Source organism: Lithobates pipiens, unplaced genomic scaffold (assembly GCF_037356315.1).
Source record: "Lithobates pipiens isolate NorthernLeopardFrog02 unplaced genomic scaffold, aLitPip1_a1.2 Scaffold_16, whole genome shotgun sequence".
Lineage (NCBI taxonomy): Eukaryota > Metazoa > Chordata > Amphibia > Anura > Ranidae > Lithobates > Lithobates pipiens.
Window position 1 is genome coordinate 195623867 of NW_027507748.1, and position 25485 is coordinate 195649351.

The window sequence follows — 25485 nt, forward strand, 5'->3', positions numbered from 1 at the left end:
CAGTAACGCTGTCCATTCTGGACACACTCGCTCCCCTATCATGCCTCTGTGTCCTGCCTGAGATTCCTGTCTCAGTTGGCTTAATTGGTGGCACAGCCCTAATCAGAGGGACAGAATGATGGACAGGCAACTAGCATTATGCAAAGGAGAAATCAGCAGCATCAGCTTTAATGTTTCTTTCAAGGCGGGTTCCTTTAGAAAGTGAAAGTTTATGCCTGATTGGTCTCTGGGAGCAGTAGCCTTGTATTTCCTTCATGCCAGTTTTATTTTTTATTGATCAGCCCTGCTCACTTTATCTCCCAGTACAGGCAGGTTAAATTTTTATGAGGCCACTGGCACGAGGCAACGTATTTTATTTCTTGTGTGTGCATCGTGGTATAATTTCATGCTTGTGACATTTAGCATTAAACAATCCAGCCTCAAAGCTACATTCCACTGCATAAGGTTTAATTAATCAGAGCGGCTCAGTGCTCTGGGTGCCCACTGTCTGAGTGTGAACCGATGGCCCTAAATCTGCTGCAGATTTTCTGTGCTGGCGGAGAAGAATACTGCAAATTGCTCAGCCCCATTTTTTCTTTCAATCCCGGCAAGAAGATAACCATTAAACGAAATTCCATTCTGTGAGCATGCTAGTGAGTCTTTCATCTTGGCTCTTTGTTTTTATTCTCTACATGTGGCTGGAAACAGACTGAGCAGGACCACACAGCTCGGCTGACTTTCTCTCTTTTGCCTTGGCTGTAATCAAAGGAAAAAGATTAACTCATTGATGGCTGACCAGCTTCCTCTAGACAGAGGTTGAAGTTGCGCACTATGCAAGGTCAAAGCCATTTAATACCTTTATTGACTTTCAACAACAACTTGTTTTATCTCAGTGTGGTAAATGTAAAGTAATCAAGTCTAATTAAAGAAGAAAAGTAACTACAAGAAAAACAGAAATGGAAGGCGCGCACACCTAGTGCATTACCAAACATCATTTAATAATAAGAATTTTTTATAGTCGGTACTCACAAAATGCAACTGACAAAAGGCCATAAACACAGTGCATGGACATGCACAGAACACAGGGTACAGCTAATGCGTTTTGGGGGCACACCCCCCGAAACTCGTTAGCTGTACCCCATGTTCTGTGCATGTCCATGCACTGTGTTTATGGCCTTTTGTCAGTTGCATTTTGTGAGTACCCACCTTTATATATAAATTTCTTATTATTAAATTATCTTTGGTAATGCACTAGGTGTGCGCGCCTTCCATTTCTGTTTTTCTTGTAGTTCCTTTCTGATTACCCCATCTGAGGAATGCAGCATCCACCTAGTTTTGGATACCATATATACCTTTCACACCACCATTTTATCTGACATCTGTTACTCCACACGTTGGAAGACCTATTAGCGCTGGAAGTGACTTTGTTTAACCACTTAAGGACCGCTTCACGCCGATATACATCGGCAGAATGGCACGGCTGGGCACAATCACGTATCGGTGCCCAGCCGTGGGTCGGGAGCGTGCCGCCGGCGGCGCGCTCTCGACCTGGTCCTGTGCTCCGTGGCCGCGGGTCTAGCGGACCCGATTGCCACTGGTGTGCCGTGATCGGGTCACAAAGCTGAGGAACGAGGAGAGGTCTGTGTAAACAAACCTCTCCCTGTGCTTCCCTGTGTGGCTGTCACCGATCGCCTCTTCCCTTTTATAGGGAAGGACGATCAGTGACGTCACATGCCAGGCCACGCCCCCTTACAATAAAAAAAAACATAACGTCATACATAACGCTACACTGCCCCCTAGTGGTTAACTCCTTCACTGCCAGTGTCATTTACACAGGAATCAATGCATTTAAATAGCACTGATTGCTGTATAAATGACAGTGGTCCCAAGAATGTCCGATGTGTCCGTCATAATGTCGCAGTCACAATAAAAATCGCTGATCGCTGCCATTACTAGTAAAAAAAAAAAAAATTATTAAAAATGCTATAAAACTATCCCCTAGTTTGTAAACGCTATAACTTTTGCGCAAACCAATCAATAATCACTAATTTCGATTTTTTTTTTTTTTAAACAAAAATATGTAGAAGAATACGTATCGGCCTAAACTGAGGAAAAAAAATGATTTTTTTATATATTTTTTGGGGATATTTATTATAGCAAAAAGTAAAAAATATTGAATTTTTTTTCAAAATTGTCGCTCTATTTCTGTTTATAGTACAAAAAATAAAAACCGCAGAAGTGATCAAATACCACCAAAAGAAAGCTCTATTTGTGGGGAAAAAAGGACGCCAATTTTGTTTGGGAGCCATGTCGCACGACAGCGCAATTGTCAGTTAAAGCGACGCAGTGCCGAATCGCAAAAAGGGGCCTGGTCCCTTGGCTGCAAATTGGTCTGGGGCTTAAGTGGTTAAAGAAGAAAAGTGGTCATAGCAACTTATAAAGTGAGAAAAGTAGGTATTAGAGTAGAGGATCAATGAAAAAAATATAAGTATTTGTAAGATTGATGCAGAAGTTAATTTATTAAGCAATCAAAATGTGTTTGCAAAGATTTTTGCCCTGTACATTTACAAGATACTTTAATATATGGACTGGATATTGTATGCAAACTGTAGTAACTAGTGAGAACCAGGGGAATTGCTAGACACCTGCTGCACCACTTGCACAACCTATCTCTGTGTTGGCATCCATTTTTGCTGTAAACAAGCCATTTCTGTCCACGGAAGCCCTGGCCTGCATTGAGCTGAATCAACAACCTTCCCCTGGGAGCAGCTTGTTTATAGCAAAATAGGGTGTACTCAAGAGTCAGCAGTCTGTCTGCAGGACTCCTCTTAAGTAAAGATAACCTGGCACATTGAAATATTCTAATATATTTTCTGGTGGTGATGGGACAAACACACATGTGAAAGTGTGTATATACAGTATACAGTATATCCTCCATTTAGACCTCAAGGTGCTGGATGACTCTGCCTCAACTAGAAGAAAAACACTTTTGCAATCCCTGTCAAGTGATTGTAAAAGATACAATTTAATTTTTTTTAAATAACAAACATGTTATACTTGCATGCTCTTTGCAATGGTTTTGCACAGAGCGGTCCCGATCCTCCCCTTCTCGGGTCCCCCTCCGGTGCTCCTTGCTCCTTTCCCCACCGAGTGCCTTCATAGCAAGCCGCTCACTATGGGGGCACTCATGCTTGCTCACTCCCAAGCTGGCTGTGTGTATCCAAAAGACACATACAGTGAAGAAAAATCATCAACACACCAAAAAGGAAGGGAGCTTTATTTTTACTGTCACATAGCACACACATGACAACGTTTCGGAGCCATGCAGGACCCCTTCATCAGACAAGACACACAGAGTGTGGCTTAGAACCTAAACCCCCCCCCCCCTCGCTCCCACCTCATTGGCTCACCCCCCCTTCCCCTGTTCTCTCCTCATTGGCTGTGATTCACAGCAGCAGGAGCCAATGCTTCTGTGTCTGAGCCAGTGAGGAGAGAAAAAGCCGACAGAGTCTCTGCTCTCGCACACATTGTTGAATCACAATCCTGCTTAGGTAAGTATTTAGGTAATTAGCGGGGCTGGGGGGGAACCACTTGCAGAAAGTTTTTTATCTTAAGGCTGGGTTCACACTGCTGCGGTGATGAGATCGGATGTGATTCGCACAGCACTGCAGTGCAAATCACACCTGATCTCTGTGCGATGCGAGTTCAGCCATACAGATAGTATGGCTGAATTTGCATCGCATCCGGCCCAAACTCGCACAGGACCCTTTTTTTGGTCCGTAGCAGAATCGGATCGCATGGGTGTTCACACCATGCGATCCGATTCCTGTCCGAGTTTGCAGATCGCACTGCGATATGTGAACTGATCTGGGGGTGTCATTAACGTTTCACTGACTAAGGCCTTTGATACTCTAGAATGGAGCTATTTGTGGAGAGTCTTGAAGGAATTTCATGTAGGTTCAGTATTTATAAAATGGGTAAAAATGCTGTATAGATCTCCGGAAGCAAGGATAAGAATTAATAATGATAGTTCGACTGTGATTCGATTGAAGAGAGGTACGAGGCAGGGATGTCCTCTGTCTCCCCTCTTGTTTGCTTTGGCGATCGAACCCTTGGCAGTGTCCCTGATGCCGCGTACACACGGGCGGACTGTATGGCGTGCTTAGTTCGTCATACAATCCGACGGACAGTCCGTCGTACTTTCGACTGAACGGACTTGACCACACACGGATACCCAAACAGTCCGTCATAAGCTTGCGCGATCGATGACGTGTACAGCACGTACGACGGGACTAGAAATAGGAAGTCCAATACACAGCAAAGCACCCTTCCGCCGTGTAAATCCTTTCTGGGCATGCGCCATTCTTAGTCCGTCGACCTAGCCTACTGACGAGCGGATTGTCCGCTGAAACCAAAGTACGACGGACAGAATTTCGAAAAATCCAAAATACTTAGTACGCCAGACTGCACGTTGAAAAAGTCCGCTGAAGCCCACACAAGAGCGGACTGTCTGCTGAAATGTGTTTCGACGGACTAAGTACGCCATACAGTCCGCCCGTGTGTACGCGGCATTAGATTAAACATGGGGATAAAAGGTTTTAGGAGAGGGGAGGAGGAAGAAAAAGTAGTATTATTTGCAGACAACCTTCTTCTGCTCCTTGGAGATGTACAGCATTCAATAGGGGAAGTAATGTATAGAATCAAAGACTTTGGACATCTCGCGGAATTAAAGATAAACTGGGATAAATCCTGTATATTGCCTATTAAACCTCTGGACTGCCCCCTACCCTGTGAAGCTGCACATATTCAGATAGTGAGCCAAATGAAATATTTGGGGATTTGTATCACTAAAGACCCCAAACAATACATTGTGAACAATTTGGGTCCATTGTTACTTAAATTTAACCATAAAATTAATATTTGGAAGAAATTATCCTTATCGACAGCGGGCCGATGTAACTTAATTAAAATGATATTCCTGCCGCAACTTTTGTATGTGTTACATAATTCCCCAGTATGGCTTTACAAGAACTGGTTCCACAAGGTGGATTCCTTATTCAGGGAATTGATTTGGAAAGGGGGCCAACCACGTATTAGTTTAAAGACTTTACAACTTCCAAGTAATGAGGGAGGAGTTGCACTCCCACACCCATTTAACTATTTTCTAGCGGCTCAATTACAACATTTGGAGGGAGTGGACATAGCCCTTGTACACACGGTCTGAGAATCTGTTGGAATGAGTCTTATCGGACCGCGTCGTCAGATAATCCGACTGTGTGTGGTATGCATCGGACTGATTCCGTCCGAATCTCCGTCCGACCCAATTTTCCAACATGTTGGAAATATTTCCCGACCAACTGGGCCGGACGGACCTAATCCGATCATGTGTAGAGCATTTTCATCGGACCAAGTGCCACGCATGCTCAGATCAAATTCCTACATCAAAGCTATTGGCTACTAGCCTGAATGTAGTCCCATCGTAACGAAATTACAACATCACGTTCTGAAAGATTGGATTTTTCGCCAACTTGGCCCGACCGTGTGTATGCAACAGTTTCGGACACAATCCGTCGGACTAAATCCGACGGGCAAAATCCGACGGATTTGGTTGGCAAAATCTCCGACCATGTGTACGTGGGCTTAGAGGGAGATAGATGGAAAAAGGGTTCCCCCTTTAAACAATTTCTTGGTAGATCGTTGGTAGTGGCACTAGATTCGGGGATCCCTATGCGAGGTATTCCTACTCTGGGGTTGATGATAAAAGTGTGGGATACAACTAAAAGAATACTGGGTTACAGAGGATTTACGGAGTACTCCCCTCTTTGGGCTAATAATAAGCTGGATGAGGTACTAAAAATAGGACAAATAAGGGAATGGGAAAGAAGTGGTATAATGTTTATCCATCAGATTTACCAGAATGGCCAGTTGAAACAATTTCAAGAGTTAAGAGACCAATTTGCAATCCCGAGAAAGTCCTTTTTTAGATATCTGCAGGTTAGGCATGCTCTGGAAAAACAGTTTGGTGAGGTAGCAATAGAATGGTGCGAGATGCCAGTAATCAAGGATATACTCCGAGCAGAATCGGGGAAAGGGTTAATATCGAAAGCCTACGTAAATTTGTGTAGGAAGTCCCAGGTAAGAACACAGGTGCGAATAAACAAGGAGAAATGGGAAAGGGATGTGGGAAGCATTTCGGATGAGCAGTGGGAGAGAATTCTTGAGCTGGCACCATGGGTATCCCTCTCTCCATCCCAAAGGCTATCCCATTTATTTTTGCTGTATAGAGTATATTATACCCCTAAGAGACTTTTTCAGTTTGGTAGAAGGAGTGATGCTACTTGCCCCAGGTGTGGACGGACAGAAGGAGATATGATACATATGTTCTGGAGATGTCCTAAGCCAGTGATGGCGAACCTTGGCACCCCAGATGTTTTGGAACTACATTTCCCATGATGCTCATGCACTCTGCAGTGTAGTTGAGCATCATGGGAAATGTAGTTCCAATACATCTGGGGTGCCAAGGTTCGCCATCACTGTCCTAAGCTATACCGGTATTAGAGAGAGGTATTGACGATAATCACTCAAGTATTTGAGATGGTAGTAGAAATGGAACCTCTGGGGTGTGTATTGGGTTGGATTGAGGGAGGTAGTGACCCCAGAGACAGTAAACTAGCAAAACTAAGGTGTCTCTTCCAAGCTAGGAAACTTATTGCCCAGAAATGGCAGTCCTCTATACCCCCTACTAGTGGAGAGTGGGTACAAAATATGAACAGGGTTATTCTTAAAGAAAGTGTAGCATATATAAGACAGGGAGGTATTAACCACTTCAATACCAGGCACTTAAACACCTTCCTGCCCAGACCAATTTTGAGCTTTCAGCGCTGTCGCACTTTGAATGACAATTGCGCGGTCATGCTACACTGTACCCAAATGAAATTTGTATCATTTTTTTCCCACAAATAGAGCTTTCTTTTGGTGGTATTTGATCACCTCTACGTTTTTTATTTTTAGCTAAACAAATAAAAAAATACCGAAAATTTTGAAAAAAAAAATGTTTTTTTTTTGTTTCAGTTTCAAAACTTTGCAAATAAGTAAGTTTTCTCCTTCACTGATGGGCACTGATGGGGTTACACTGATGGACAATGATAAGGCGGCACTGATGGGCACCGATGAGGTGGCACCAATGAAGTGGCACTGATGAGGTGGCATTGATGGACACCGATATGTGGCACTGATAGGCGGCACTGATGGGTGGCACTGATGGGCGACACGGATGGGCACTGATAGGTGGCACAAATTGGCACGGATTGGCATGGATGGGCATGGATAAGTGGCACAGGTGGGCATGGGTAGGCGGCACAGGTGGGCATGGGTAGGCGGCACAGGTGGGCATGGGTAGGCACTGATAGGCGGCACAGATGGGAACTGATAGGTGGCATTGTATTATAATATATTGCACTAATGGATGCCAATCAGTGCCAATCAATAATGCATGCCAATCAGTGATGCCCATTGTGGGCACTGATTGGCATCCATTATGGGCACTGATTGGCATCCATTGTGGCACTGACTAGAATCCCTGGTGGTCTAGGGTGGCATACCTTGTCCTTGGCATCCCTGGTGGTCTGGTGGCGTCCCTGGTGGTCCAGTGTGGGCATCCTCGGGGGGGCTGTGCTGATAATCGATCAGAGTCTCCGTCGGAGACTCTTTACCGAGATCGTAGTTGCCGGGTGTCAGACTGACACCCCGCAACAACGATCGCCGCGATGCTCGCCCCCGGGGGCGCGCAGCGGCTCATAATCCTGATCACGTCATATGACTTCCGGTCAGGATTATGAAACCACTTTGCCGCCGTCCATTTGCTATAGGGCGGGCGGCAAGTGGTTAAAAAATTCGATAAGATATGGAAGTTGTGGTGTGAGAAAATGAATGAGGTTGCTTATATCTAAAAGTAGAAGGAATGCTGGTTAAGAAACAATGTGAGGAGTGGGTTTGTTTGAATGGAAGAAAGGAGGTGAATGTGGGGAATGAAAGGGTGTAAAAGGGTCGTTTAACCACTTTCAGACCGGACCATTTTGCTGGTAAATGACCAGAGGTCTTTTTACACTTTGGCACTGCGCTGCTTTAACTGGTAATTGCGCGGTCATGCAATATTGTACCCAAACAAAATTTGCGTCCTTTTCTTCCCACAAATAGAGCTTTCTTTTGATGGTATTTGATTGCCTCTGCGATTTTTATTTTTTGCGATATAAACGTAAAAAGACCGCAAATTTTGAAAAAAAATGATATTTTCTACTTTTTGTTATTAGAAAAATCCAATAAACTCAATTTTAGTCATACATTTAGGCCAAAATGTATTCAGCCACATGTCTTTGGTAAAAAAAAAGTCAATAATTGTATATTTATTGGTTTGCGCAAAAGTTGTCACATCTACAAACTAAGGTACGTTTTCTGGAATTTACGCAGCTTTTAGTTTACGACTGCCTATCTCATTTCTTGAGGTGCTAAAATGGCAGGGCAGTACAAAACCCCCCCAAATGACCCCATTTTGGAAAGTAGACCCCCTAAGGAAATTGATAAGAGGCATGTTGAGCCCATTGAATATTTTATTTTTTTGCCTCAAGCGATTGAATAATGACAAAAAAAAAATTTTTTTTTTTTTTTTACACAAAGTTGTCACTAAATGATATATTGCTCACACATGCTATGGGCGTATGTGAAATGACACCCCAAAATAAATTCTGCTGCTTCTCCTGAGTACGGGGATACCACATATGTGGGACTTTTTGGGAGCCTAGCCGCGTACGGGGCCCCGAAAACCAAGCACCGCCTTCAGGCTTTCTAAGGGCGTAAATTTTTGAGTTCACTTCTCACTACCTATTACAGTTTTGAAGGCCATAAAATGCCAAGATGGCACAAAACCCCCACAAATGACCCCATTTTAGAAAGTAGACACCCCAAGCTATTTGCTGAGAGGCATGTTGAGTTCATGGAATATTTTATATTTTGCCACAAGTTGCGGGAAAATTACAAACTTTTTTTTTTTTTTTTTTTTTTTCACAAAGTTGTCACTAAATGATATATTGCTCACACATGCCATGGGCATATGTGAAATGACACCCCAAAATAAATTCTGCTGCTTCTCCTGAGTACGGGGATACCACATATGTGGGACTTTTTGGGAGCCTAGCCGCGTACGGGGCCCCGAAAACCAAGCACCGCCTTCAGGCTTTCTAAGGGCGTAAATATTTGACTTCACTCCTCACTACCTATTACAGTTTTGAAGGCCATAAAATGCCAAGATGGCACAAAACCCCCACAAATGACCCCATTTTAGAAAGTAGACACCCCAAGCTATTTGCTGAGAGGCATGTTGAGTCCATGGAATATTTTATATTTTGCCACAAGTTGCGGGAAAATTACAAACTTTTTTTTTTTTTTTTTTTTTTTCACAAAGTTGTCACTAAATGATATATTGCTCACGCATGCCATGGGCATATGTGAAATGACACCCCAAAATAAATTCTGCTGCTTCTCCTGAGTACGGGGATACCACATATGTGGGACTTTTTGGGAGCCTAGCCGCGTACGGGGCCCCGAAAACCAAGCACCGCCTTCAGGCTTTCTAAGGGCGTTACAGTTTTGAAGGCCATAAAATGCCAAGATGGCACAAACCCCCCCCAAATGACCCCATTTTGGAAAGTAGACACCCCTAAATTTAGGGGTACACTAGTGAGACTAGGTAATAAATGGCGGGTGCCCTGAAACTATAAAAAAATAACTAACCAACCAGCGTCACCTGTAACAGTTATATGGTGATCACTGGTGAAAGGGTTAACTAGGGGGCAATCAGGGGGCTTTATGCGGTAGTATATGGGGGTCCCTGGCGCTATAAAAAGCTGCGGCGAACCTAAATACCTACTTGCCTAACTAGCGTCACCTGTGACACTAATACAGCGATCAGAAAAACGATCGCTTATTAGGCTGGGTTCACACTGGAGCGATGCGGGAACGCCACGAATGCGCGGCGGGTTCCCGCATCGCATGCCTCCCGGCGGCAGTTCACACTGCCCTATGCGAACTGCTGGGAGTGTCAGTGAAATGTTACTGACACCCCCAGATCAGTTCGCATATCGCAGTGCGATCTGCAAACTCGGATCGCATGGTGTGAACACCCATGCGATCCGATTCTGCTGCGGGCCAAAAAAAGGGTCCCGTGCGAATTTGCGGCGGGTGCGGCGGGTGTGGCGGGTGCGGCGAATGGCTGAACTCGAATCGCACAGAGATCGGATGTGATTTGCACTGCAGTGCGAATCACATCCGTTCTCAAACCGCTGCAATCTGAACCCAGCCTTAGTGACACTGGCGACGGGGGGTGATCACGGGGTTAAACCTTTATTGGGGGGGTTAGGGGGGTACCTTAGAACTAAAGGGGGCTAACCCTAACTGCCCTAACAGTTATTAGTCACAAATGACACCCGCCGGGTGATCAGGGGGTTAAACCTTTATTAGGTAATAAATGGCGGGTGCCCTGAAACTATAAAAAAATAACTAACCAACCAGCGTCACCTGTAACAGTTATATGGTGATCACTGGTGAAAGGGTTAACTAGGGGGCAATCAGGGGGCTTTATGCGGTAGTATATGGGGGTCCCTGGCGCTATAAAAAGCTGCGGCGAACCTAAATACCTACCTGCCTAACTAGCGTCACCTGGGACACTAATACGGCGATCAGAAAAATGATCGCTTATTAGGCTGGGTTCACACTGGAGCGATGCGGAAACGCCGCGAATCCGCGGCGGGTTCCCGCATCGCATGCCTCCCGGCGGCAGTTCACACTGCCCTATGCGAACTGCTGGGAGTGTCAGTGAAATGTTACTGACACCCCCAGATCAGTTCGCATATCGCAGTGCGATCTGCAAACTCGGATCGCATGGTGTGAACACCCATGCGATCCGATTCTGCTGCGGGCCAAAAAAAGGGTCCCGTGCGAATTTGCGGCGGGTGCGGCGGGTGTGGCGGGTGCGGCGGGTGCGGCGAATGGCTGAACTCGAATCGCACAGAGATCGGATGTGATTTGCACTGCAGTGCGGTGCGAATCACATTCGTTCTCATAAACCGCTGCAATGTGAACCCAGCCTTAGTGACACTGGCGACGGGGGGTGATCACGGGGTTAAACCTTTATTGGGGGGGTTAGGGGGGTACATTAGAACTAAAGGGGGCTAACTCTAACTGCCCTAACAGTTATTACAGTCACAAATGACACCAATGCAAAAAAAAAAAAAAAAAAAAAAAAAATGACATTGGTGTCACTGTGACTGGGGGGCAGGGGTAATTGGGGGGGTGATCGGGGGGTAAAGGGGGGGTGTGAGTGTGCCTGGCATGTTCTACTGTGTGTGGGATGTGTTGGTGCAACTCACTGATCCGCTCTCCTCCGTGTCGGAACGAAAAATACCGACACGGAGGAGAGAATACATCACTTCCTCTCCTGTGTTTACATTACAGGAGAGGAAGTGATGTCACCGGGGATTTCTATTCGTCGGGAGCGATCGCGAGGGGGTGGCCATGAATGAATGGCCGTCCCCTCGTCCGGGATCGCTCCCGAACGAAAACCGACCGCCGCAGGCACCGGGCGGGGGCCCGATCGGGCCCCCGACCCGCGGGAGGCAAATCACGTACATGTACGTGCTTATGCCTGCCCGTGCCATTCTGCCGACGTACATCGGCGTTAGGCGGTCGGCAAGTGGTTAATACCTGTATTGTGTCTTTGCTTATTTTATATGGGATTGTTGTATGTAATGTTAAAATTGAAAATAAATTAATAAAGATATAAAGTAAAAAAAAAAAAGAACGTTTCACTGACACTCCCAGCAGTTCGCATTGGGCAGTGTGAACTGCCGCCGGAAGGCATGCGATGCGAGAACCCGCAGCGGATTCGCAGCGTTCCCGCATCGCAGCAGTGTGAACCCAGCCTAATACAGAGAATCCATTAAAGTAAAAAGCCTAATGTCTTTAGAACCACCTTAACCACTTCCCACCTGGCCAATGCACATATACGGCCGGGTGGGAGCCGTCTACTTCTGATAGGACGTTCAGGAACGTCCTTCAGAAGGAGCGGGATCGCGCGTGCGCGTGCCCGCGCAGCGGCGCAATCCCGATGTGCTCGTGTCACCCGGACACTGCGCATCTCAGATCGCAGGAGGGCTCTGTGATTGGCCCTCCTGATCACATGATGGCCGTGTCCAATCACGGCCGTCATGTGATGTAAACAAACAGCCAGTTGCTAGGCAATCGGCTCCTCCTCTCCTCACACAGAAGTCATCGCTCAGGAGAGGAGAGCAGATCGCTGCAGCCGGCTGATGATCAGTGAGTATGAGCTGTTTTTTACAGCTTTTTACTCACTGATCACCAGTCTAGTGTAAACACACAACACACCACACAGTATAAACACAATGCCCCCACATATGTCCCCAAAACACACATGTCCCCAAAACATACATGTCCCCAAATAATAAAAACACATGTCCCTAATAATAAAAACATGTCCCCCACATATGTCCCACTAAAATCACATGTCCCAATGATTATCTGCACACATACAGTGCCTTGCGAAAGTATTCGGCCCCTTTGAACTTTTCAACCTTTTGCCACATTTCAGGCTTTAAACATAAAGATATACAATTTTTATTTTTTGTGAAGAATCACCAACAAGTGGGACACAATTCTGAAGTGGAACAAAATCTATTGGATTTTTGAAACTTTTTTAACTATAAAAAAATGAAAAGTGGGGAGTGCAAAATTATTCGGCCCCCTTGCGTTAATACTTTGTAGAGCCCCGTTTTGCTGCGATTACAGCTGCAAGTCGCTTGGGGTATGTCTATCAGTTTTGCACGTCGAGAGACTGAAATTCTTGCCCATTCTTCCTTGCAAAACAGCTCGAGCTCAGTGAGGTTGGATAGAGAGCGTTTGTGAACAGCAGTTTTCAGCTCTTTCCACAGATTCTCGATTGGATTCAGGTCTGGACTTTGACTTGGCCATTCTAACACCTGGATATGTTTATTTGTGAACCATTCCTTTGTAGATTTTGCTGTATGTTTGGGATCATTGTCTTTTTGGAAGATAAATCTCCGTCCCAGTTTCAGGTCTTTTGCAGACTCCAACAGGTTTTCATCCAGAATGGTCCTGTATTTGGCTGCATCCATCTTCCCCTCAATTTTAACCATCTTCCCTGTCCCTGCTGAAGAAAAGCAGGCCCAAACCATGATGCTGCCACCACCATGTTTGACAGTGGGGATGGTGTGTTGAGGGTGATGAGCTGTGTTGCTTTTACGCCAAACATATCGTTTTGCATTGTGGGCAAAAAGTTGGATTTTGGTTTCATCTGACCAGAGCACCTTCTTCTACATGTTTGGTGTGTCTCCCAGGTGGCTTGTGGCAAACTTTAGACGAGACTTTTTATGGATATCTTTGAGAAATGGCTTTCTTCTTGCCACTCTTCCATAAAGGCCAGATTTGTGCAGTGTACGACTGATTGTTGTCCTATGGACAGACTCTTCCCACCTCAGCTGTAGTTCTCTGCAGTTCATCCAGAGTGATCATGGGCCTCTTGGCTGCATCTCTGATCAGTCTTCTCCTTGTCTGAGCTGAAAGTTTAGAGGGACGGCTAGGTCTTGGTAGATTTGCAGTGGTCTGATACTCCTTCCATTTCAAAATGATCGCTTGCACAGTGCTCCTTGGGATGTTTAAAACTTGGGAAATCTTTTTGTATCCAAATCCGGCTTTAAACTTCTCCACAACAGTATTACGGACCTGCCTGGTGTGTTCCTTGGTCTTCATGATGCTCTCTGCGCTTTCAACAGAACCCTGAGACTATCACAGAGCAGGTGCATTTATACAGAGACTTGATTACACACAGGTGGATTCTATTTATCACCATCAGTCATTTAGGACAACATTGGATCATTCAGAGACCCTCGCTGAACTTCTGGAGTGAGTTTGCTGCACTGAAAGTAAAGGGGCCGAATAATTTTGCACGCACCACTTTTCAGTTTTTTATTTGCTAAAAAAGTTTAAAATATCCAATAGATTTCATTCCACTTCACAATTGTGTCCCACTTGTTGGTGATTCTTCACAAAAAATTAAAATTTTATATCTTTATGTTTGAAGCCTGAAATGTGGCAAAAGGTTGAAAAGTTCAAGGTGGCCGAATACTTTCACAAGGCACTGTATGTACGTGATCACCTGCACACATATGTACATGATCATTTGCGTACATATGTCCGTGATCACACAAACCAATTATTATACACTTAACAGAATTTTTTTTAACAAAAACATGTAGCAGAATACATTTTGGCTTAAATTTATGACAAAATTAGATTTTATTGGATTTCTTTTAAAATAGAAAAAAGAAAATATTGTTTTTTTTCCAAATTTCCGCTTTTTTTGCGCTTAAATTTCGCAAAAAATTAAAAACGGATTCGTGAATAAATACCACCAAAATAAAGCTCTATTTGTGCGAACAAAATGATAAAAATTTCATTTGGGTACAGTGTAGCATGACCGCGCAATTGTCACTGAAAGCGCTAGAGCGATGAAAGCTGAAAATTGGGCTGGGAAGGAAGGGGGCGAAAGTGCCCTGTATTGAAGTGGTTAAAGGCCTGTTCATTTTGTGGTATATTGTGTGGGGAGCTGCCGAGCTGTGTGGTAGGGGGCAGTGTGTGTGATGTGTGTCCTGAGTGAGGAAAGCACACCTGGCCCTACATCATATATTTTATTTGTGTTATCTGACACAAGAGTACTTGTCTTCCTCATATTAAAAGCACCATCACAATGACTCTATTATGGTCACAACGTTATTTAATCCCTACATATACAGTATCCCACAAAAGTGAGTACATGCCTCACATTTTTGTAAATATTTTATTATATCTTTTCATGTGACAACACTGAAGAAATGACACTTTGCTACAATGTAAAGTAGTGAGTGTACAGCTTGTATAACAGTGTAAATTTGCTGTCCCCTCAAAATAACTCAACATACAGCCATTAATGTCTAAACCGCTGGCAACAAAAAGTGAGTGCATTGTTCAATCAAATTGGGCCCAATTAGCCATTTCCCCTCCCCGGTGCCATGTGACTCATTAGTGTTACAAGGTCTCGGGTGTGAATGGGGAGCAGATGTGTTAAATTTGGTGTTATCATGCTTACTCTCTCATACTGGTCACTGGAAGTTCAATATTGCGCCTCATGGCAAAAAACTTTCTGAGGATCTGAAAAAAAGAATTGTTGCTGTACATAAAGATGGCTTAAGCTATAAGAAGATCGCCAAGACCCTGAAATTGAGCTCTGATGTAGGAATTTGATCTGAGCATGCGTGGCACTTTGTCCGATCGGAATTCTCTACACATGATCGGAGTATGTCCAATCGGACCAGTTTGTCGGAAAATATTTCCAGCAAGTTGGAAAATTTGGTCCGACGGTTATTCCGACAGAAACAGTCCGATGCATACCACACACAGTCGGATTATCCGACAACACGGTCCGATAGGACACATTCTGACGGATTCTCCGACCGTGTGTACAAGGGCTTACTCTGTTATGTTAGTAGTATTATATTAAAGTGGTTGTGAAAAGGCAGAAGATTGTTTACCTTAATGGATTCTCTACACTAGTGTACAAATCCTTCTGTGTTCAGCTCCTCCCCCTCTCCCGGGCCTCTCTTAATACTCCCCCTAAATACTTACCTGAGCCCGTTCTCGATCCAGCACTGTGGCTGAGATTAGCGGCTCTTTTCCCTCTCTGTCCTCACTGGACATGGAGGCAGCAGTGGAAGCCCTTGGCTCCTGCTGCTTTCAATAAAATCCTGCGATGATGGGGAGGTGGAGCTAAGCCGCGCTGTGTGTGTCAATGAACACACAGAGCTCGGCTTGGGAATCAAGCCTGCACAAGTGCCCACATAGCAAGTGGCTTGCTATGGGGGCATTCCGAAGGGGGAAGAGCTAGGAGCTGCCGGTGGGGGCTCTGTGCAAACCCAAACCTCAAACCAAGTGAAAAATGTTTTTTTTTTAAATACCTTTACAATAACTTTAACTATTTTATTGTGTGTTTATATATGGTCCATAAAATATGTAATTATGTAGTTAGCACACATAAATAGTCAAGTCTAGATTAGGTTTTGAAAAAACTGTAAATGGCCGATTATATCCTATTTGAAATATTCTGCTACTATAGCTGGATGTTTGATTTTATAGGCAAATCAAAGAGCGCCCCCTCCTCCTCACAAGTGTATTTAAACTGGACGTGGCTCTCTAATGAGACATAAAAGCTAAGTGAATAATGATTTATGGGTAGTGCTGTAACATAGGGTTAACAGGCTTAATTCTCCAGATGGAGAAGCAGGCAGAGTATAATTATTTATCAGTCAGTGCAGATGGAAATAAGACGCATTCTTACACAGCGAGAATTAACCCGTTCAGTGACTCTGTCACACAAGTGTTATTCATTTTGTGCCTAGTGTCAGCAAAACAAGTAAATGGTCTGGGGGATTGTTCGTGCATTTAAGTACAAATTATGGCGTTCTTGAAATACTACTGGCCTTGTATCTTCAACGTTTCCCATTTTTTCATAAACAAATGATCAAATGGAGGGGTGATTAATAAACTGGGGTAAAGAAAAAAAAAAGTCAATACACATTTCAACTATTCAGGAAAAGGTAATCAAAGTAAAGATCACAATTTTAACTAGGCATCAAAGGGTGATACACCTCCATCATTGGCAACTGCATATGACTAAACCTCACCTCGTTCTCCCTTTCCACATGGCTGTGCTGAGGCTGCAATAAAGGAGTCATGGGGGAAAATACCATGTACCTGGAAGTAGCAGGCTTTTTACCAGGACATAGAATGGGGCAATGGGGGAACATTGAAAAGTAAGAGCAGCCATCTTTTGCTTTATAAATGTTCACTTTTGTCCTCTAGATCAGTGGTCATCAACCCTGTCCTAAGGGCCCACTAACAGGTCAGGTTTTATGTATTACCTTGGGGAGATGCAGACTAGAATACTGCAATCACTGAGCAGCAAATGATATCACCTGTGATGTATTTCAGTTATCTTGCAAACCTGGCCTGTTAGTGGGTCCTGAGGACAGGGTTGATGACCACTGCTCTAGATGATTTTTAGCGGTGGCAGTTTGATCGACAAAGCTTGCAGAAGGTAAAGTTGCCACCTAATCCCTTTAAACCCAAACACCTTTGAATTACACAGGTTCTGAGGCTAATTAAATGCAGATAAGGCACCAAGTGAGTTTAATTACCACCTTTACCACTTCAATACAGGGCATTTATACACCCTTCCTTCCCAGACCAATTTTTAGCTTTCAGTGCTCTCACAATTTGAATGCCAATTACTCAGTCATGCAACACTGTACCCAAACAACATTTTTATAATTTTTTTCATACAAATAGAGCTTTCATTTGGGGGTATTTAATCACCACTGGGTTTTTAATTTTTTGCAACATAAGTCAAAAAAGAGCGAACGTTTTGAAAAAAAAAAACACTTTTTTTTAGTTTCTATGATAACATTTTGCAAATAAGTCTTTTTTGTTAATTTTTTGGGCCAAAATGTATACGGCTACATCTCTTTGGTAAAAATAACACAAATTAGTGGATAGTATTTAGTCTCTGTGAAAGTTATAGAGTCTAGAAGCTATGGTGCACCTGATCACACCTGATGCACTGACGGCCTATCTCATCTCTTGAGGCCCTGAAATGTCAGAAAAGTACAAATACCCCCCAAATGACCCCTTTCTGAAAAGGAGACAGTCCAAGGTATTTAGCAAGAGGCATGGTGAGTTTTTTGAAGTTCTACTTTTTTCCCACAATTCTTGGGAAAATTAAGATTTTTTTTATTTTATTTTTATTTTATTTTTTTCACAAAATTTTCATAATAACAAGTTATTTCTCACACACAGCATATGCATACTTCAAATTACACCACAAAATACATTCTGCGACTGCTCCTGAGTATGGCGATACCAAATGTGTGTGACTTTTACACAGCCTGGCCACATAGAGAGGCCCAGCATGCAGGGAGCACCATCAGGTGTTCTAGAAGCATACAGTAAATAACACCTCTAATTTCCTAATGACCTATTATACTTTTGAAGGCCCTGAAGACTCTGGATGGCCGCATTCCAAAACAAAATAGCTATGTGCTATGAATAAGCACTCTCTGTAGTGTGAAATGCGTTAGCTGTTGTTGCTTCTTGCTGTGATGTCACTTGAAGTGCTCCTGTGATTTTTTGAATAAAGGCACTGATTTTGTTTTGGAGTGCAGCCGTCCAGAGTCTTCTAATTACCCACATTGTCTGCATGCTGTGGCTCGCACCCGGATCTCTCTGCCTGGAGAAGCTATGTTTGTGCTTTCTGGATCTGCCTAGAGTAGTGGTACTTCTCTAATCTGACTTACAGGTACTCGGGTACTTGGATGAACTGTGACCAGTACTCGGGTACTCGGATGGACTGTGACAGGTACCCGGGTACTCAGATGGACTGTGACAGGTACTCAGATACCTGGGTACTCAGATAAACTATGACAGGTACTCGGGTACTCAGATATACTGTGACAGGTACTCAGATGGGCTGTGACAGGTACTCGGATATACTGTGACAGGTACTCAGGTACATAGATGGGCTGTGACAGGTACTCAGATATACTGTGACAGGTACTCAGGTAATCAGATGGGCTGTGACAGGTACTCAGGTACTCAGATGGGCTGAGACAGGTACTCGGGTACTCAGATGGGCTGTGACAGGTACTTGGATACTCAGATGGGCTGTGACAGGTATTCAGGTACTTGGGTACTCAGATGGGCTATGACAGGTATTCAGGTACTTGGGTACTCAGGTGGGCTGTGACAGGTATTCAGATACCTGGGTACTCAGATGAACTGTGACAGGTATACAGGTACTCTGTAACTCAGATATACTGTGACAGGTACTCAGGTATTCAGATGGGCTGTGACAGGTACTCAGGTACTCAGATATACTGTGACAGGTACTCAGGTACTCAGATATACTGTGACAGGTACTCAGATGGGCTGTGACGGGTACTCAGATATACTGTGACAGGTAGTCTGGTACTCAGATGGGCTGTGACAGGTACTCAGGTAATCAGATGGGCTGTGTCATGTACTCAGGTACTCGGGTACTCAGATGGGCTGTGACAGGTACTCGGGTACTCAGATGGGCTGTGACAGGTACTCAGGTACTTGGGTACTCAGATGGGCTGTGACAGGTACTCAGGTACTCAGATGGACTGTGACAGGTACTCAGGTACTTGGGTACTCAGATGGCCTGTGACAGGTACTCGGGTACTCAGATGGACTGTGACAGGTACTCAGGTACTTTGATGGGTGGTGACAACTACTCAGATTGGCTGCGACAGCTACTCAGGTACTCAGATGGGCTGGGACAGGTACTCAAGTACTCAGATATACTGTGACAGGTACTCAGGTACACAGATGGGCTGTGACAGGTACTCAGATATACTGTGACAGGTACTCAGGTAATCAGATGGGCTGTGACAGGTACTCAGATGGGCTGAGACAGGTACTCGGGTACTCAGATGGGCTGTGACAGGTACTTGGGTACTCAGATGGGCTATGACAGGTATTCAGGTACTTGGGTACTCAGATGGGCTGTGACAGGTACTCGGGTACTCAGATGGGCTGTGACAGGTACTTGGGTACTCAGATGGGTTGTGACAGTTATTCAGGTACCTGGGTACTCAGATGAACTGTGACAGGTATTCAGGTACTCAGTAACTCCGATATACTGTGACAGGTACTCAGGTATTCTGATGGGCTGTGACAGGTACTCAGATATACTGTGACAGGTACTCAGATGGGCTGTGACAGGTACTCAGATATACTTTGACAGGTACTCTGGTACTCGGATGGGCTGTGACAGGTACTCAGGTAATCAGATGGGCTGTGACAGGTACTCAGGTACTCGGGTACTCAGATGGGCTGTGACAGGTACTCGGGTACTCAGATGGGCTGTGACAGGTACTCAGATACTTTGATGGGTGGTGACAGCTATTCGGATTGGCTGTGACAGCTACTCAGGTACTCAGATGGGCTGGGACAGGTACTCAGGTACTTTGATGGGTGGTGACAGGTACTCAGATGGGCTATGACAGGTACTCAAGTACTTTGATGGGTGGTGACAGCTACTCGGATGGGCTGTGACAGGTACTCAGGTACTCAGATGGGCGAGGACAGGTACTCGGGTACTTTGATGGGTGGGGACAGGTACTCCGATGGGCTACGACAGGTACTCGGGTAATTGGATGGGCTGTGACAGGTACTCGGGTACTCAAATGGACTGTGACAGGTACTCAGGTACTTTGATGGGTGGTGAAAGGTACTCAGATGGGCTGTGACAGGTACTCGGGTACTCTGACGGGTGGTGACAGGTACTTTGATGGGTGATGACAGTTACTCTTTACTGGGGGGGCAATCAGTGTGTTTTGGTGTGTACTGTAAGCGGTAACGAGATGTTACCACAATCTCCTTCTCACACACGATCGATGTGTGTGAGGAGGAGAACCCGGTAACATCTCGTTACCGCGGTTTGTTTACATTCTGTGACCGGCTGTGATTGGACACAGCCAGTCACGTGGTAAAGAGCCAATTTCATTGGCTCTTTACTGTGATCGGGGTTGGGCTGTGTCAGGGTGAAAAGTCGCATCCCAGATCGCCGATCTGTGAGCACCCTAGGGGTGTGCACGAGCGGCGTGCACGAGGGCAATGCATGTGACCGGCTGTAATTGAACACAGCCGGTCACATGGTAAAAAGCCATTTGTTATTGGCTCTTTACCCGGATCAGGGATGGGCTGTGTCCGAGGGACACACCTCATCCACGATCGCCGCTCTGAGGGCCCCGGGGGCCCGTAGGAGCGGCGAGATACCGAGGACATCATATGACACCCACCCAGGATGGGAGATCCCATCTGCGGACGTCATATGACTATGGCCTGGTATTGAAGTCGTTAATCAGCCACAGAACCTGTGTAATTAATATGTTTTCGGGTTTAAAGGGATGAGGTGGCAGCCATATATAGAAGACGTGGCATAACGTTCATTTTTAGGACATTACATCTAAATCGGCAGAGAGGGTAGCCAACAAAGGTTGGAAATTGTATTGAAAAATAAGTTGAAGATTGGAAGGAATTCTAGTCCCCAAGTAATGGATGGCTTGGGGGGGGGGGGGGAGGCCATCGGAATAGGGAAAATTAAGCTGGCCATATTATGCTTAAATTATGGACATGCACTGTTCAGGTATTAAGCAGCTGGATACAATTTGTGGCAGCTGGCATTCCCCTATTCATAGGGGAGTCATTGGAAATTCGAAGAGTGTATGGCCAGCTTTACTTTAAATGCAGTGCTTAGACAAGAGAAATGCCTGTTAAGAGACAGAGATAAAGAGATTTTTTTTTTTTCTGCAAGTAGAACTCTCTGTGGTGATTTATCAAGTTGACTGTGAACAAGATCAAACAGCCAACTAGTGCAAATTCAGCTGCCTCTAATGTAGGAAAGGATTTGTAGTAGGTTTTGTATATATTCGGGACCCCTGTTGACTGTAAAACTGAACACTTTGCAATAGATTTACTATTGTACTTGCGACAGTTCACCTAAAAGACACGCATTCTTAGGGGATACGGAGGATGTCTTATTATTATACAGGATTTATATAGCACCAACAGTTTACGAATCGCTTTACAATATAAAAAAGGAGACAATACAGTTATAATACAATAAAATACAAGAGGATTAAGAGGGCCCTGCTCAGAAGAGCTTACAATCTAATATACTGGTGCAGTGATATTTATGAGCAGCAGAAAGGGGATCGTATAAATGTATTCTGGGCACAATCTGTATACATTTTACAGTCTGTGTGCAGAGTGTTTTACCAGTGGGGCAGCTGAAGTTTTATGGGCACTACTGCAAAATCTTGATCAGGGAACCCCTTTTAGGGGCCCCAATCAGATTCCCCTTTTACATGTTACTGTCCCCATTACTAGTGCAAGTATGCTGATTATGCCAGCTGGCAGGCATTCTTAAAATATTCAAAACACTGGCATAGTGATATGACTCATGCATCAACTGCTTGATTTGTGATGTGTAATGTCCCATGACCAAAACCAGGAGATGCATAAGGCAGCAACAATGTGGCAGTCAACAGAAGCTCCCCTGTTGCACTAGAAATGCATCAAAGCAAAGTAAGGTAGCGGGAGTGTGGGCACAGGCCAGCTCAACTTTCCAGAGCAAGATTGTAGAGCAGGAATTTGGTCACCTAAGTTCCCTGTGATATGGATCAGTACTGACATGTTCAAAGTGTTTGCACACTTGTAGTGTTATGCCCTGTAAACACGGTCGGAAATTCAGACGGAAAAGGTCAGATCGGATTATATTGTCGGAAAATCCGATCGTGTGTGGGCTCTATCTAACTTTTTCTGTTGGAAATTCAGACGGAAAAAATTTGAGAACAGGATCTAAAATTTTCCGACAAAAAAATCAGATTGGACTTTTTCTGATCGTTTGTAGAGTGCCACGCATGCTCAGATCAAATTATGAGACCAAAGCTATTGGCTACTAGCCTCTATGTAGTCCCGTCGTACGCAACCAACATCGCCTCATTCCAAACGATTGGATTTTCCAACAACTTTGTCCGACCGTGTGTATGTAACACAAGTTTCTGACAAAATCCGTCAGAAAAAATCAGATGGATTTTGTGGTCGGAATGTCCGACCGTGTGTACAAGGCATAAGAGTGTGTATATAGCATGTATGCAAGTCCCTAGAGATAGTTTGTTCTGTTTAGATCTTTCTTTAGCATGCAATCATCATCATCCAATGTATGGATACTTTTAGAAATGGTTATTGTTAATAGTATAATCAATGATTCTGTATATACAGTGCCTTGAAATATTATTAATACCCCTTGACATTTTCCAAATTTTGTCATGTTACAACCAAAAACGTAAATGTATTTTATTGGGATTTTATGTGATAGACCAACACATAAGTGGAACATAATTGTGCATTGGAAGGAAAGTGATAAATGTTTTTCAAATAAAAAAACAAAATCTGAAAAGTGTGGTGTGCATTTGTATTTAGCCCCCCTGAGTCAATACTTTGTAGAACCACCTTTAGCTGCAATTACAGCTGCAAGCCTTTTTTGGGGATGTCTCTACCAGCTTTGCACATCTAGAAAGTGTAATTTTTGCCCCTTCTTTTTTGCAAAATAGCTCTAACTTTCTCAGATTGGATGGAGAGCGTCTGGGAAAAGCAATTTTCAAGTCTTGCCATAGATTCTCAAATGTATTTAGGTCTGGACTTTGACTGGGCCATTCTAACTCATGAATATGCTTTTGATCTAAACCATTTCATTGTAGCTCTGGCTGTATGTTTAGGGTCATTGGCCTGCTGGAAGGTGAAACTCCACCCCAGTCTCAAGTCTTTTGCAGACTAACAGGTTTTCATCTAAGATTGCGTTGTAGTTGGCTAAATCCATCTTCCCATCAACTATGACCAGCTTCCCTGTCCCTGCTGAAGAAAAGCATCCCAACAACATTATGCTGCCACCATTATGTTTCACGGTGGGCATGGTGTGTTCAGGTTGATCTACAGTGTTAGTTTTCCACTGCAAATCGTGGTCTCCTTGCCCAGCCTGTCAGTTTAGGTGGACGGCCATGTCTTGGTAGGTTTGCAGTTGTGCCATACTCTTTCCAATTTTAAATGATGGATTGAACAGTGCTCTGTGAGATGTTCAAAGCTTGGGATATTTCTCTTATATTCACCGACCGTCTTAGCCATTGGGTTGTTATGCCCTATTACTAGGAGATACTAGGCATTAGTTGTAATACAACACTCAGAACTGTTAGTTCCGCCCAGGGGGCTGTCCCCTGGGCAACAACCCTCCAGCTTGCCGTGCAGCCATCAGTTTTATTTTGCCTAGTGAAGGAGAAGGACCTAGGAACCCTGCGGCCCATCGGTCCATGCTTTTTTTTCTGCAGAAGCGTGACTTTTTGTGCAAGATGATTGATCCTGTGATCTACTATCAACAGCCAGCTGGGCGACAGGCTGGATACTCTTATCCTTGTAGTCTCCCCAGTCCGGCCATCGTGCTAGTCAGGCCACGAGGAAACCTCAGCTCGAGAGGTGGTCGGTGAGCTTTTATGCTCCGTGGCATACATATGTCAGAAACCATGAATCAGACTGAGACAGAAGTACAATTAAATCACACTTGTTTATTAATAAAAATAAAAAGGTAAATAGAAAAAGAGTAGTCAAACATAGCCAGAGTCCAGTAGCCAGATCGGGTAGTTAGCCAGTCCAGAGTTCAGTAAACCAGATCAGGTAATCAGCCAGTCCAAAGTCAGGGATCCAAGGACCAAGGAAAGCAACTGAAAGCTGGATAAGAAGCCAGGAGGGATGTCAGCAAGCCAGTCTTAAAACAAACAGCAGGAGATGGTTCCTTGTGATGTGACCAACGCGTAGGCAAAGGAGAAGTGAGCTGGAAGGCTTTAAATAGGCAGGTCAGACGAGCATCATCGGGAACAGCTGGTAACTGTGGAAAGAGAAGAGAGCTGGCAATTAGCCGACAGCTGCGCGGCCAGCCCAGAGGAGGAAGGGCTAAGCTAGTCCTGACAACCTATGACCAGGCTACTGATGTCTGCATCACAGTATGCCGGGCCAGCAGCCACCCTGTACTGATCAGTGAGTGGATCTGTGATGGAATGTCTCCCAGCTTCAGGACTGCTCTCCCTGCCTCGGCCATTCCCTGGGAGGTCGATTCGGTGGTCCCTCACCTCCCTCTCTTCTCTCCCTGTCCCTATCTTTCCTCCCCCTCCCTGTGTGGGCTGCTACATGTGGCTGCTGAGCAGTGTGTGTGCTATGCAGGGGCTCTCTGGGGGGGCTCTCACTTGGGGGGGTTGCGCTGGCTAGCTGTGTCCTGGGTCCTGTTTTTCATGCCCCTGGAAGGTGTCTGTGAGGCTATGCTGATGTCCTGCTCAGCGATGTGCTTGCCGCCATTGATTTCTCCCTTTACCCCATGGAGCTGTTTTCGGTGGCCATTTTAGGTGTGGGTAAGGCAGCATGCTCTCCTGGGCCTCAACGGCCATTTTCCTGGTGATTTCTATGATGTGATATATCTGTGATATATCTACATTTCCATTTAAATCATTTCTCTGGTGTATAGTGAGCCCTGTGTAAAATGAATAACTGTGTCAAATTTTGTGTTGAGGATATGGAGGCCAGGGGTATTGCCGACAATGCCAGTGCCCACTGTTCATCTGAGATTAGTCCTATATCGCAAGACCAGGCTGACCTTGCTGGTATGTCCACAGTTCCTTTAAATTTATCAAATAATACATCATATAATTGTGATATCAAACCTTTTTTTCTTTCTGTCTTATCCAACAAGGCTATTACCACTTA

At 44.7% G+C, this 25485-nt stretch overlaps 1 protein-coding gene across 1 annotated transcript in view; it reads left to right on the forward strand.

Moving 5' to 3' along the window:
- Nucleotides 1–25485, forward strand: part of LOC143982287 (cyclic AMP receptor-like protein A) — a 933494-nt gene that overhangs the window by 870173 nt on the left and 37836 nt on the right. The gene's annotated exons all lie outside the window — the stretch shown is intronic.